The sequence below is a fragment of the Agelaius tricolor genome, unplaced genomic scaffold (assembly GCF_023055355.1).
Source record: "Agelaius tricolor isolate 1412-34295 unplaced genomic scaffold, bAgeTri1.0.p SCAF_2, whole genome shotgun sequence".
Lineage (NCBI taxonomy): Eukaryota > Metazoa > Chordata > Aves > Passeriformes > Icteridae > Agelaius > Agelaius tricolor.
The window spans coordinates 17,412,762-17,427,413 of NW_027269262.1; the positions used below are offsets into that span (position 1 = coordinate 17,412,762).

Sequence of the window (14,652 nt, forward strand, 5' to 3'; positions counted from 1 at the left end):
AGTGTCTGACTAGGGGCCATGATATTTAACCTTTTCCAAAACAATAGAATTTAAGACATAGAGAGAAACCATGATCAGAAGTACTGGCAGACTCAGTGAAAACACACGGACTTCACTCACAATTTTTGCTGTTACTTCAGCACATGAAACTGAGTGTTCAGCACTTCTTTATATCACACCTAGCACTTCAGTCAGAAACTTGGAAAGAATCAGATATAACAGGAAAGCAACCATTAAAGATATCTGGTTCAAGTAATGTGTTCAGCATCACACAGGTGTAAGTGGCAGAGGATTAGATATGGTCTCATTCAAAGAAGAATGTTTTTATTGTGAAAACTTCTATTTTCCCCTCCATTCAGTTCCATTCCCTAAAAATTTTCTGTCTACCATAAAAGACAATTTTTTCCAGATAACTGTTGCCAGACTGTAACTTACCCATAAACCAGTCCATCTTGTGCAGCAAGGAAGTGTACTTTCTGGGTTGTGTGAAGAGAGATGGAAAATAACTAGGATATATGTGTCATAAATTGATTTCTTTTCATATATGTACTACAATATTTTAGTTTAGTTTTCTGTATTTATAACAAACAATTCTGGCTTTTGTTAACTTTGGGACACTTGACTTTTATTGTTAGGTTTCTGTATAAAATATTACAGAGATAAAAAATGTTTCAAATGCGGAATAAAACCATGGAGAAATAGGATCATTAAGTTCCATACAGGTCACTGCTAGGTTTGGAGTCTTTACAAGCACCACAGTGATCAATACTTCAAGGGCTCATGAGGCTACTAATGTACTGTCATGCTCCATGTGGGCCAACACTGAGTGGAGAGAATTCCAGTGGGTAGGACAGACATTTGCCAGTAGCAATGCTTAGGAGAATGGGGTCCAATTCCAGATATTTCTTTCTCATCTTTCTTATACTTTTTCATCTTCCTAAAAATGCAAAAAATGTTGGCCTATGGTATCTCTGCCACTATTGTAACCAGAAATGAAAATAAAGGAAAGCATCTCCACCGTAGTGTGGTAGTAGATACATAATTTCAGATGATAAAACTGTGTACCTTGAAGATGGCAAAAAGCAACCCCACAGTCTCTGGTAAGATCTTTATCTGTCTGGCTTTTCATTTGCGTGCTTCTTCTTTTTTTTCCCACCTCAGGTTTCCTTGCTCAGTTTCCATGAATTTATTTCTTTGCCCCTATTCTGCCACTACTTCTTCCTTCTTGCTTCTTTATCAGATATACGTTGTTTTTCTTTCCCTTTGCTGTCCAAGAAGAATGAGTCCTTCAGCCTCCACTCCTGCTTCTACCACCCTTTATATTCATGCTCCTTGACCTAATCTGTCCCCATTGTTAAGCTTCTGTGATTCAAAGGCCAGCTGTACCCTGTGGAGTTTCACATTCTGCCTTCAAAACATGAAGGTTGTTTCACTTCTGTGAGAAAATTTCAGCTGTATAATTTTTTTCTGATTCTCTGAAATTTCAGTGTCATTTTGGCTGAAATGTTTTTATATGATTTCTGCCCAAGGCAGACCATCAGCGTAGAAAATTTAATCCTAAATAATTTGTTTGGTAAATTTATAAGTAACTAAAAATGGACTTTTCTAATGGGAGGTATTAGGCAGTGTTAAAAATAGGTTATGATGCCACCTTGTTTTAAAATTACTGTCATGTGTATGAATAAGTATATGGTTGAATAAATGTTTTTCCTTAGATGACCATATGCTATCAGTATTCATAGACACTGAATTTTAAGCAGCTGACCATACCAACAAAAACAGTAGTTTGTGAAAAAGTATGGCTTTTCCAGAGTTAAACCTCAACTCTCAAAAGTCAGTCCAGTTTAAGGGTACAAGTGTGACTTGCAGTAACTACGCCTGAATAAATTAATATCTCTCTAGGATAAGACAGGTTCACTTCAGCTGAATAAAACCCTAGAAGAAATGTTCCAAAATACTTCTCAGAAAAGGGAATAAGCACACAGTCAGGGTCCCTGACCTTCTTTTTCCTGAATTATTCCATTTATTTTCTTGATTTCAAAATTTGGCATAGATCTCTGTGTGTATGTGTGTGTGCATGTGTAGAATAGATTTTTGTGCATTTACACAAATTTTCATTTATTACCAACTTCATGGTTGCAAATGAGAAAAATGATAAATAGAGATGAAGTTTTTACCTTAATATTTGACACTTAATATTCCGTTCATCATCCAAAAAGCAGTCCAGCTTTAAAAAGCTATTTTGTATCCATGTATATACATTTGCTCATATTTGTGTCTCCCTTCATCATAATTTAATTTGTTAGCATTATTAAATTGGAAGTGCGACTTTTATTCTAACATAATCCTTAGCATTCTGCTGTGGGATCAAAGCCTAAATCTTATATGTTAGGAGACAGAAGCGCAGTTGGTACAGTCCGAAAAGGAAGTTCCGTGAACTTTACCTTCAGATTGATATGAGAGGATTTGCTTAAAATAAAAGAATCCTGTGCTTCCAGTTCAGCACAAATAAATATGTAAACTTGGAAAACAGCACAGGTGCCTCAATAATATTGCCAGTTCCACATGGATTAATGGGAACAGTGAATGTATCTTTACATAGTGTGGTAGAGACTAGGAAACTTGAGTTAGTCCTTTGACACGAAAGGAGAAGATGAGGATCTAAGAATGAAAGTCTTTGGAAACCAGGAGGGGCACATGGCCGTTCTGATTTTTATATTGATTAAAGCATGGGAAAGGGAGATAAAAAGAATATTTTTTTTCCTACAGAGGTTTTATACATGGCACTGTGTATTTATGAGCCCAAGTACAACGAAAGCCAATAAATTTAATTGCTTTCCTTGAAAGATTAAAAATCTGTCAGGGTAGATGAATTTTTCAAAACAAAATAATTTCATATATGGCAGTAAAAAGAGATTCCCTCTGCCCCCACAACTTGGCATTTTGCTGCTTTACTTGTTTCTGTCTCCAGACGATATCTTCACACGCTAGTATAGTATGTTACTGAAATGCTGACTTGCTCATCTGCCAAAAGGTTGTGCTTAGGTGATGGGTCATTTCTGTTCCTAGTGATGATTACAAATAAGGGAAAGCAACAGCAGGTGGTTACATCAGGAAATGATGGTAAGTTGTGGTAAGGATCTTGCCTTTTATTCTTTTTTTTAACTGTCTTTTCTCCTGAAAGCAGCTAAAGACAAGCGGAACCGTTAAAACTGAGTGGCCTAACAACACCCAGTGAGCTACAAATTTCTGTATTTGATTTCCTAATAGTGAAATAGTTTTCATTGTTACTTTCTTCCTCACTCCCAAACACATTTTTAACTCATTTTTAAACTCTTTTAAGAGAATTTGGCTTTTCCTTTTTTTTTTTTTGAAGACTTTTTTTGCAACCAGAGAAAGCCTCTTATGACACTTCTTAAATAGAGCAATACTGACATCCATTGGTTTAATCTTATGTGACTATTTGTTAAATCTCTTCTAACTAATGTACACATAACTCTCTACAGTATCACAATGAAAGGATTGAATTTGATATGATCCAAGGAGGATTGTGCTAAGTCCAATTTGCTGTATTAGAAACATGAAACCAACACAGATTACTCGATGCAAAGAAACACATTCCAAAATGTGAAGTCCAAATACGATGACTAAAATAAAAGCAGGCATCACAAGTACCAACTGGGGAAAAAATATTAATGGGGAATTAGTAGTGATGCTGATTTTTTTTTTTTTTAGAACCTCTAGAAATGTGAAAAAACCCTAGTTTTATATGAACCTGTCTTGTTTTGTATTAATCATAAGGCAAAATAACGAGGTGTGAGGAAAAATTACTAATCTAATAGAAAAAAGCAGTTCAGTGAAGAAAATAATTACTCTCTGGTTTCATCTCAGCCCTCAAAGGTTTTCCTTTAACTTGGTGGCATGCTGTTTTTTAAAACAGATATATCTTTTATAAACACTGCTGTGAGACCACTGTTGATATAATGAAGCGGTTCCATTTAATGAAGAAAAACACGCCACAAAAAGTGGAGGTGTTTTCAGTATTCATTATTACGCCGAGCTAAGCAGATGAGGCTTAGGCTTCAAAACCAGAGAACCATTCTGGCAGCGAAGGGAGGGCGACAGGCTTTCACAAAAAAAGCTTTCCGCTTGCTGTACCCTCCCACCGCATTCACTTGCAAATCACTGTGTGCTCGGAAAGCCTGCACTTCCCCGGGCTCCAACCTTCCCAGGGTAAGTGCTGCGGCTCCAGCAGCAGCAGCAGCGCCTCTCTCCCGCTCCCCTCCGAGGAGGGAGAGTGAGAGCTGTGTGTGTGTCTGTGTGTCTGTGTGTCCGTGCACGCTGCGCCTGTGTGTGTCTGCGGTGGTGCGTCTTCGCTTTTGGGGTTTTTTTTGTGGTTTTTTTTTGTCTTTTTTTTTTTTTGTCTTTTTTTTTTTTTTGGTCGTAAATCAGAAGCTCTGAATAAAAGCCAGTCGGAGGGAGAGCTCCCCCCTTAGCTTTGGTTCCGGACTGTCCAGAGTTAAGTGATGCTGGGAGAAAAAGCCTGAGTTAGATCCAAGTAGAATCAGTCTTAAAAAATAACAGGAGAAAACTGACCAAGAAAAGGACTCTAATAGCTCGTTTTTCAGTTTGGTTGGGGTGGACACCACTTTCTCTGCAGAATAAAAGGTAGGAACCTTTCTCATTTTCTTTCTGTTGATATTATTACAGTTATTATATTAGAGCAGTGTGTTCTTTAATGCGATTCCTATATTTCTTCTACTGTATGCAACTTTTTGCATTTTATAAATATGCGTCAGGAGTAATGAGACAAGGGATAGGAAATAACTGCTGTGCATTCTCTCCTCAAAGTATACTGATTTTATCATATGTATTCAGGATTGAAACACTAAGCATTTTATATTTTTTCTTCTCCTAGTAAGCAGGCTGTCTTTTGAGCAGCAGTTTCCATCTATAGTCAGTTCTTGAAAATTCAGAATGGGGGGAGCAAGTCTAATTGAATTGAAAAAAGCACAATGTTTCCTAGTGTAACAGTTATGAACATAGCCTGAAACATACACATATGTGCCCTCACTTTCTGTATACCTGTGCAAGTCTGTTGCAGCTTTCATTGTTAATCATTCTGCCCTGGATTGAATTTCAGAATAATTACCTACACTCACAGAAAATGCTTCTTATGAAGGAAATCCCTGTGGAGAGGGATAGCAAAGTGGATACAAGCAATATTTCAAATATCTGTACAGAGCTATATGCACACAGATAGGGATAAAATTGCCTGGTTTGACATTTCAGTAAAGGGGAAGTGGAGGGAGAAAGAAAAAACAGGGGTTAGAAGGGAAAAGGTGGAGGGAGGAAAAATTCAGTCTGCACCTGTGTGAGCATTTATTGTCAATGCTGCAATAAAATCCATATTTGATGTGGTGTTAAATTAATTCAGCACAATACAAATCTAAATCCATGCACTACTAACTATTGATGGCATTGTCAGCTGCACAAGAAATTTTCAATAGGCTCATACTGTACATGATACTAGTTGCAGCTGTAAAAATCTAACAGCCCTTCAGCTTAGGAGAATGCATCTACACGTGCAATCAGTGACAAATAGCAGCCAGCATTTTGAAACGGACCTATCATCTCTGTTGCTTCCACACAAATGGAGCTGTTGCCTATAATCTTCGTCTTTCATTTCAGTAAAAGCCTCTGTATTACCCCAACAGCACTCCTGCTGCTTTGAAGGTATTTTTTAATTATACAACTTGTTGTGCATGTATGTGTGGATGCATATGTGAGTATGTGTGCAGTGTGAGGAAGCAGGTCTGTAAAAAATAGTGTGGGGCTTATTTTCTTTTCTTTTTTTTTCTTCTTCTTTTAAAGGTAGTAGGCTTTAAATTTACATGGTGATGTTACTGGAGGGGAAAGGCAGAGAGTGGGAGACTGGAACACACTTCTGAATCTCTAATTCCTTTTCACATATGGCATTTACTAGGAATATTACGAGTCTGGTACTAAGATTTATTGAGATTTTCACAGCTACACAAACTTTGATATTAATTGCTTACCTTCTGAATGAAATAGCAGTCTATGCTCTTTTAGAGGATAAAAAGAAAGAAGGAACTTAGAGAACTAAGGAAAGCAAGAAGGAAACAGGTTATCTTCCTCAAGAGTTGAAAACCAGCTATTTAGAGTCAATATGGGTTTATGGCAAGAGAAGAATACTTCTTGGATTATCAACTCTTAATCTAGTTTGGGCCTGAGGGCTCATATTTTTATATACTTTGTTATATAAAAGTTTGAATAAATAGGTAATAATTTTTGCAGCAGTTTGTTTTAATTTTAATTTAGATTTTAGTCTGTGGGTTTTTTAAGATGTTTTTTTGTGATGTCAAGACAATGATGTGCACTTAAAGAGGAACACTGAAATGCCTGAAGAGTAATGATTATAATGCATGTATTTAAACTGAAAATTGATCTTGATTATTTGATTTTCTTGTTACTTTGAGTAGCATTCGAAAATATGTCTTGGCTACTTGCCTTGCCAACCATTTATAATACTTGAGCAGTTTGTGGGAAAGAAAATAGCAAAATACAACTTAAAAAGACTGTATATAGAATCTTATATATTCCTAGATTATCTTTTTGGCTTTGCATTAGAATAAATGAGTATAGATACACTAAAACTTCACACTTGCATGTTCTCAATAGACAAAGGGTCTGTGAAGAATGATGAAATACTGAAATGTGCTCACAGTAGACACTGTGTCTACTGTTCTTTTCTGTGCTTAGCAGTAGTTAAAAATGCAGAAAAATAATGTTATAGATGAGGGAAAATGAGCATAGAATTAATTAAATGTAGAGAGAGATTAAAAAAATACACATCTAGACATACAAAGCAGTATACAAATTTCAGCTAAGTGATGTAAGTTTTTTTCCTTGCTGAATAATTAAATGTAAAAGTCAGAAAAGGTTAATTTGAAGATAATATCTGCCTCTGATTCTGAGAGAGTAATTTCCTCATCTCAACGTGATTTCCCAAGGAAAGAAATGAATGCAATAGAGCCTGTCTCATCTGGATAATTCTGCAAGTGAATTTTTTATTTTTTTTTTTAGGTCTGCTAACCATACTTACAGTCTGATTGAAAAGGAGTATAATTTTGTACCACTAGGTTGCAGCACTGGTACAGGGGGTCAAAGTAAGATTGAACTATTGTTGAATAGTAGTAATGGGGTGAATATGGGGTTATGGTAATATTATTTTTAATTTATTCGTTATTATCACCTGAAATCATGTTTGTGAACACCAAGGTGTTTTAACTGGACTTCATAAAATGTCCTTCATAGATTTGAAAAAAACCTGCTGTACTGCTAATTCTTTGACATTATTATTAATTTTGTGACTGACGGAAACAGAAGAAAACCACTGATTATTTGGGCAGAATATAAGGGTCTAAGGAACATTTTGTGAGTGACTTCAGTGAACCACATGAATATTACCACTGAGTTTACTATGGGCTTTTTACTAGCATTCTCTTTGATACATTGGTTTTTGTAAAGGAGGAAAAAACCGAAATTAGAAAAGTAAAAGCCATCTTCTCATGAGAAGTTTAAATATGCCTGAGTAAAACATTATGAAGGGTGACTTCACTGCCCATAAGGATACCACATCATAGCACACTTTCATTTGCTCTATATGAGCAATAGTATGTAATAATAGTATGTAACTATCAATGAAAGCTCATAGAAACTAAAGGTGCAGTTCACTGAAAGATTAGGTGATTAAACAGCACACATGCTGCACATCCTGCACTTTCATACCTGCTAATGTGAACACCTGCCTTTTGCGAAAAAAACCATAATTCCTCTATTGTCTAACTTCTGGAAAACCTTAAAAGCAAAAAGAAATAAAAGAAGCAGCAATGGTATTCTGAGCTCTAAATGTTCTCCCACTCTCTCTTGAGGCCAAGAGGAACTCCTATATCTGAAGTTGCTTGTGTTTTGCTCCCTGGATTTACATGTCTTCAGCTTTGAATCATTGGCATGGTGACTTCCCTAACATGCCTATTCCTCTGGGTTTATGACTCTACAAGAGAGCAATAGAAAAAAAAAATTGTCATCTCTGGGAACTGTGTATATTGTAGTGACCAGACTGCATTACTGAACACAGGAAAAAAAAAACAAAAAAAACCCCAAAAAGGTATCAGCTGAACCTGAACACTTTTTTTCTTTTCATCTGGAGGGAGGCCAGAGTACCACCCAACCAAAGGCTATTGAGCTTATATATTCTCTCTACTGGCCTATCAGTCTATTTTTTCATATGTGGGCGATCTGGCAAAAAAATTGCCATTTGAAGTCTTATACATATTTCTTTTTACATGCAGTCTTCCTAATTATTTAATGTCAGAGACAATTACCTCAGATGTGTATGTGTGATTACAGTAGAGGTAAAACAAGGACAACCTTTATCTTAAACAGGGCTTGCATTCTGAAGCAGAATACTGTAAAATTTCTTTCTTAATTTAATTCAGCCTTTTATTACTTGACTTTTTCTGCAAGTCCCACTGCTGTTTCTTGTTTTTATTAACTTCGATAAAATAGATCATGTTTATCATGTTTTTGTTAAAGGAGTGTGTCCATCAGGAGGCATAAAGCTCTAGTAGAATCTCAGAGGTACTTCCTAGCTTGTCACAGGGCATCTGCTCTGGGATACAAACTCAAGTCTGCTATCTGGAAGTGTGTACCTTGTACCAACAGGCTGCATCAAGGAAATACAAAGATTTAGGAAGTTAATTGGATATAATGAAAAGCAACATGGGAGGTGTCCTTTTTAATATTATGTATGTCATTCTTCATATGATGTTTTTATTTGTAACTTATTATGGCATCTCTTAATTTTAACTAAAGTGAATGTTGAACTATATTTAAAACAGTAGGGAATCATGTAATGAAAAGTTCATGTGTGTGTGTTTATGTAAAGGTAATGATTCAAAAAATGACTTGAAATAGATGTTTCCAGAATTCTGTTGCTTCAAAAAAAAAAAGCTACAACTGTATTCTTCTATTTTCTTAGAAAACAAAAACCCCTCTTCAAATATTTTCTCATGAAGAACTGTATATGGTATGATATATATGAATGTATGTACATGTATTTACTGTTAATATTCCATCACCTACCACATTACGGGTTGCATTTATTGTATCACCTAGTGCAATATTTTGCATTACAACATAAAGAACATGATATGCCACCACTTATCCAGACCAGAACATGATCCTTAAAGATGGCTGCAATCCTCATGAACTCTGCAGTGCAGCAATACCCAGATTTTATGAACATGAAGAATGTATACCAATGTAATTTGCAGCATTATTGGCAAGACTCAAAATGCCATCTGTTTAATACATGCAAAAATTATCTTACCAATTGCCATACTCTCCTAATAGTAAGCACAAATAAAACAGAGATATACCTGTGTCTAGAAAACTTAGAAGCTGTGCATTCTCTCATTAGTTCCACTAAGTATCACAGCCTTAATCAGGAGAGTTTCAAACATTTCATATCTTACACAAAAGACAAAATACATGGAGTAAATCTATGATTTTAAATGAGAGTGAGAAAATATACAAGAAGCCAAAGTATGTGTAATTATTTGGAGTTAATATTGACAATAGAGGGAAGTTGATTAGGTTTATTCTGATTCTAAGTATTCCAAGAAAAATTATCCCATAAATGTATCAATTATTTTCTCTTTGAAGTAGTGAGTTGTCATTTCCCTGATGCCTTTTCCATGGTGTATGGAACTGGGAACCATAAATGAACATCCATTTTATCTCTGTGTCACCAGAAAACTAGTTAAAAGTAGACATTTAGATTAGATATTAGGAATAAATTCTTTACTCGTAGAGTAGTGGGGCGCTGGAACAGGATGTCCAGGGAAGCTGTAGATATCCTATCCACACTAGTTGGCATCATAACTCATGGTAGGAGGGCCTTGGAACTAGGTGATGTTGAAGATCTTTCAGGTCCCTTCTAACCCCACCCTTCCTATGACACTATGATAAAATGTCATTGATTCTATAAACCATTAAAATGATAGGTAATACATCTACTAAAAGTTTACATGGGCTAATTAGATTGATAAATTTCATTCTTAAACTTACGTTGGGTGTATATTTGCTCGTTTGTTTTTTAAATGTTGAGATTTATTCAGAAGATGATCTGGACTTTCCATTTTTAGAAATAATTGCAAAACGAAACCCAAGAAAAACAGAAAGCACAGAAAGAAAAAAGACCCAGCTGAATAAGTTTAACACAAAAAATCACCAAACATGACGAATTGAAGCAAGAGAATGACAATATTTCAGTTCTTACTTCCTTTCCATCTGTAAAAATAAATTTTAGTAACAAATTATGCAAATAATCTTTTACAAAAAGTTTACCTCATGCTATAAATCATATTTTCATTAAGAGTACAGATACCTTCTAATTTTTGGGGTTTTTTATTTAATATGGGACACGGTTTTTGCATGTTGATACCACTTCATGCTATATTATTTTTTCATGCATTAGAGGTTTGATTCTGTGGCATAAGCTATGCAGAGCTGCTACCCTGCTCTCCTGACTTTCTGCTAAAAAATAAAAGCACTGTTAAAAAGAATAGTCTTGTATTAAGCAGTAAGTAATGGTGTAGACCTCAGTTCATGAATGTGTTAATGGGGCACACATAATTACTTTGTAGCCAAATCAAAAAATTTCCTTGCTTCTGAGACTACAGAAGTTAGACATTTCATTATGGCATGAAATATATTTTAATATCTACTTAAGCATATTACATCTAAGTTCCCTAAATATACTTCTGCTTTCCACTTCTCTTGGCCAAGTTTTAAATATTATAGTCGTAAAAAAAATAGTCTTCTAAATCTTCTCTTAGGGATGGTTTCCACAGTCTTTTGGCAGAAATTTCTAGTGTCAATAAAAGAGTGGGATCTCACTATCGTGAGAACCATTTTAGGAAGTGTGATTTTTTCCCCCTCTGTTGGACAAAGATTATTTTCTGATATTAGCATGCTAAGATGTGCTCTTTCCCTTGAGTGAGACTGTGGTCCTCATGGTGAAGATAGCACTAAAGCTGGAATCTTGATTAAAATGGGTGAACAGAGTCCCAGGCATGTTAGGTACATTTGGTTTTCTTCATGACTTAGGGGCATTTTATTAAGTTTCTGATTAAGAAGTTAAAAGCAATTGTGCTATGTGTTACTGGAACTACTTTGTTTTCTAGTAGTCACAACAGAATGGAATGTGAACAGATAGAGATAGATGGATTTTCCTCTCTAATAGCACTGTTTTATAAAATTGCTGATACTATTCCTTCAAATTTCCCTTCTTCAGTGGTTTTAAACCAAATAGTATCCTGATTAGTCTAATTAATCTCTTAAGGAAGAAATGTATTATTTTTTTGTTTGTTTATTAGTTTATACTATTTAGAGTCTTTAATCATTCTGATCATCAGAATAAACTGATCTTTTCTCTTAAATTTAAGCACATATGTGGAATACTTGTACAGGATGGAAAATTAGGACAAAATCATACCTTTATTCTTTCCATCCTTGATTAACAAAGCATCTGAATCACTCTGAAACACATGCTATTAGTGAATATATCCTGACTGTGGTTGGTTTTCTCCAGTTTTTTATTTGAAGCCAAAATAATGAGAAGTAGGAAAGGAAAGAAAATAACTAAGACATAGTGCATTATATTATTAATCCCATTAAAGTTTTGTTGAACATAAGTCTTCTAGAGAATTTATAATGTGACTAAAAAAAGGTCACTTGGCTTGAGATATTCTAAACTGGATGCCTAAAATATTGTGACGAAGGAGAAACCAATTATTTGAGCTATGAAATCAGAAGTTGCTTTTTTTTTCTTAAATACCAGTATAAATACATTTCACTGCTTTCAGGGATTTAAATGGTATTTGCTATATATAGTGCTTTAGAACAGAACTTACAAATGAGCTTTTAAGTTTTTACTTCTAGCAACAACCACTTAGCTGGAGTTACAAACCAGTGGTAAAGCTCAAAGTAGTTCAGCCTTCTAAATTACAGGACCAGACGCCCTGTGTTAACAGAGCAGTGAGTTCTTGTTAAATTTCAGGTTATGTACATGCAGGAGAGAAAATACCTGCCACTTCCCTTCTCCATGGCTGCAGCCGTCAAGATCCAGCCAGAAAGTGCTCATGCGTGTGGGTCTGAGGTTGTTTTGCCACTTGGACAGGCTGTGAAAGTCAAGGCTAATGGGATAAAAGCAGCCTAGGTGGATCAGTCCCACAGCTGCCAGTTACATGGTTCCTGCTGAATCTCTGGAAAAGCACCCAGGTGGTTTTGCCTTAGAGGTATCCATGACTATTGGGTCACTTTAGTGATGTGACTGGTTCCTTGTTACTCTGAGTATGCTGGTTGGAGTCCATTTCTACTCCTAGTATATTAAAATCCTTCTTTTCTCTGAAAAAAAAAAATAAAAGAACACTAGAAAAAAAATCTTGATGCCCTGGTACTAAAAGATTAATTCCTGGACAAGTTTAGAAGCTATTTAGTTATCATAACAGTGGACTCAAACTGGGATATTAGTTATGAGAAAGATAAAATGAAAAAAAAATATAAAGTCATAATGGCATGATGACAGCAAAAAAAAGTATACTTTAAAGTATTCTTTCTAATTCTAAGTAAACAGAAATCATCTCAATGATTCTAATGTTTAATCAAGTGCTGACTTCTCAAGGGTAATCCATTCATTCTTTAAAATATATGAGCTAAAATGAAGTGATGTGCAGAAAAAAATGTTTGAAGGTAGCTTAATATGTTTCTGTAAAATCAGAAATACTGGTGATGAAGATCAGGACAATACTGACATAAACATATTTCTTTTACAATATTAAAACTTTTCTTTAAAGGCAAAAAGCTATAGTGACTTGAAATTAGCTGTGGAATTTGTAGTTCTTTTTTCTGAGATGCTTGCTTTCTTTCTCGTTGGAGGTTATGAACTGCTTTTTAATAGTAGTTTTGCTGGAATTTTAATAGACACATGTGTTACATGAAATAATTGCCAGTGAAGTGATTATGGCTTGAATTTTTTGTCCTACATGGGACTATGGGGTCTGGTTTTGGTTTGGTTTTATGCAGTTAGCCCTCTCCAAGCTGTTCATGTCACATAGTAATGCCCTTCATACAGGATGAGGTGTTGCTGTGGGAATAAAAGAGCATTCATTTGACAATATGGTATCCTACAAGTTAGAAACAGTTTCTTCACTTTTCATGTTTTATATCAGACAAATTTATAAAGAGCTCAAAAAATTTGAGATAGGCTTTTTTTTAAATTGCATTTGGGAGGTATAATTGAGCAGAGTAAAGGAACAATTCATAATGCATAAATGAAGTTTCATAAATTTTCTTTAAGGGAAATGATACATTGTTGATAGGTTTGGAGTTAAGTTTTTTGTGTCTGTTCAGTTTTTATTAATATATTAGATATGGTTTTACTTCCCTGTCCTATATGGGAAATATATAATTCTAAATGTCCAAAGCTAATTCTTTGCAATTTGTAGGAAACTTAAGCTTTAGTATAACAATTTTTTCTCCTTTAACTCTTTGGTAAGTCTCTACATTTTGGTAATTTGTCAAAGTAAGCAGAATGATATTCATAACTTGCTGACCAAATTGAAAGTCAAATATTGAAGACATTTCTTGTGCAATTCCCTGAAAAGTGTTCCTTTTTTCAGATGGGAGCCTTAGGAATGCAGATATTTTTAATCTTTTGGTGCCATCTCGTGGCAAGAACATAATTATATGTAACAAAGAGGTAGTCTTTTCAGCACGTATTTTCTAAGCTTGGGAAAAACGTACCTTGCTTTGGTGATATATATTTATGTATGAATTTTAATAGTGACTGTAAAATAACAAACTAATTCATGCATAGGACAAAGCTATCTTTGGTTTTCGGTTTTCTTCCTTTTTAAGAGCCTATAAGTATCGATTTGAGAAATCTCACAAAAATTGACTGTCATTAGCACATAGAAATAGATTTTTAGTCTGCTGCATTAGATCTCTGTAGCATACTTAACTGGTTCAAGGCAATTGTCAATATATTTTTATTCTAGCAGTGCATTACATCTCTGTAGAACACTTTAATACTTAGCTAGCTCAAGGCAATATTCACTTCAGCATCCTGTAATGTTTAACAGAAAGCCAGGGTCTGTGATAGCATTCTTGTGTTTCATTTTATTTTCTGGTTTTGGCTTGGTAGAATTCATTCAACCTGCATCCAAAAAAAGGAGCAAGAACAGCACAAGAATGCTATATATTTTTCTGGTATTTTCATTGGGATTCAGAAAAATCAGTAGTTTTGGTTCTGTCCTAAATAAATACTAGCTTAATACAGAGAGGCTTTAAAGATAATGCTTGTAGGTATCTGCAATCAGGAAAGATCACATTCTTGCTCAGTTTCTGAAGGAATTTTCTATACAATAGTTCATATTTGCTTACATATCTCTAACTTCCAGTCTGATGAAAGTTTCGATGCAAATACACTATTCTCTTTAAAGAACTGGAAAGAGAATCGAGATGTCTGTCCTGCTTTTACTTATGGTGGGGAGTTCTCATTCT

General features: G+C 35.0%; 1 protein-coding gene across 3 annotated transcripts in view; it reads left to right on the forward strand.

The window, feature by feature from the left end:
- The first annotated feature begins 4,086 nt into the window (after nt 1-4,086).
- The window catches only part of CDH10 (cadherin 10), a 93,353-nt gene continuing 82,787 nt past the window's right edge, over nt 4,087-14,652 (forward strand). The window contains exon 1 of one of the 3 annotated variants that reach the window (XM_071453709.1): nt 4,087-4,233. The gene's annotated coding sequence lies outside the window, so the exon portion shown is untranslated. The other 2 variants (XM_071453703.1, XM_071453717.1) reach the window with 2 other exon arrangements.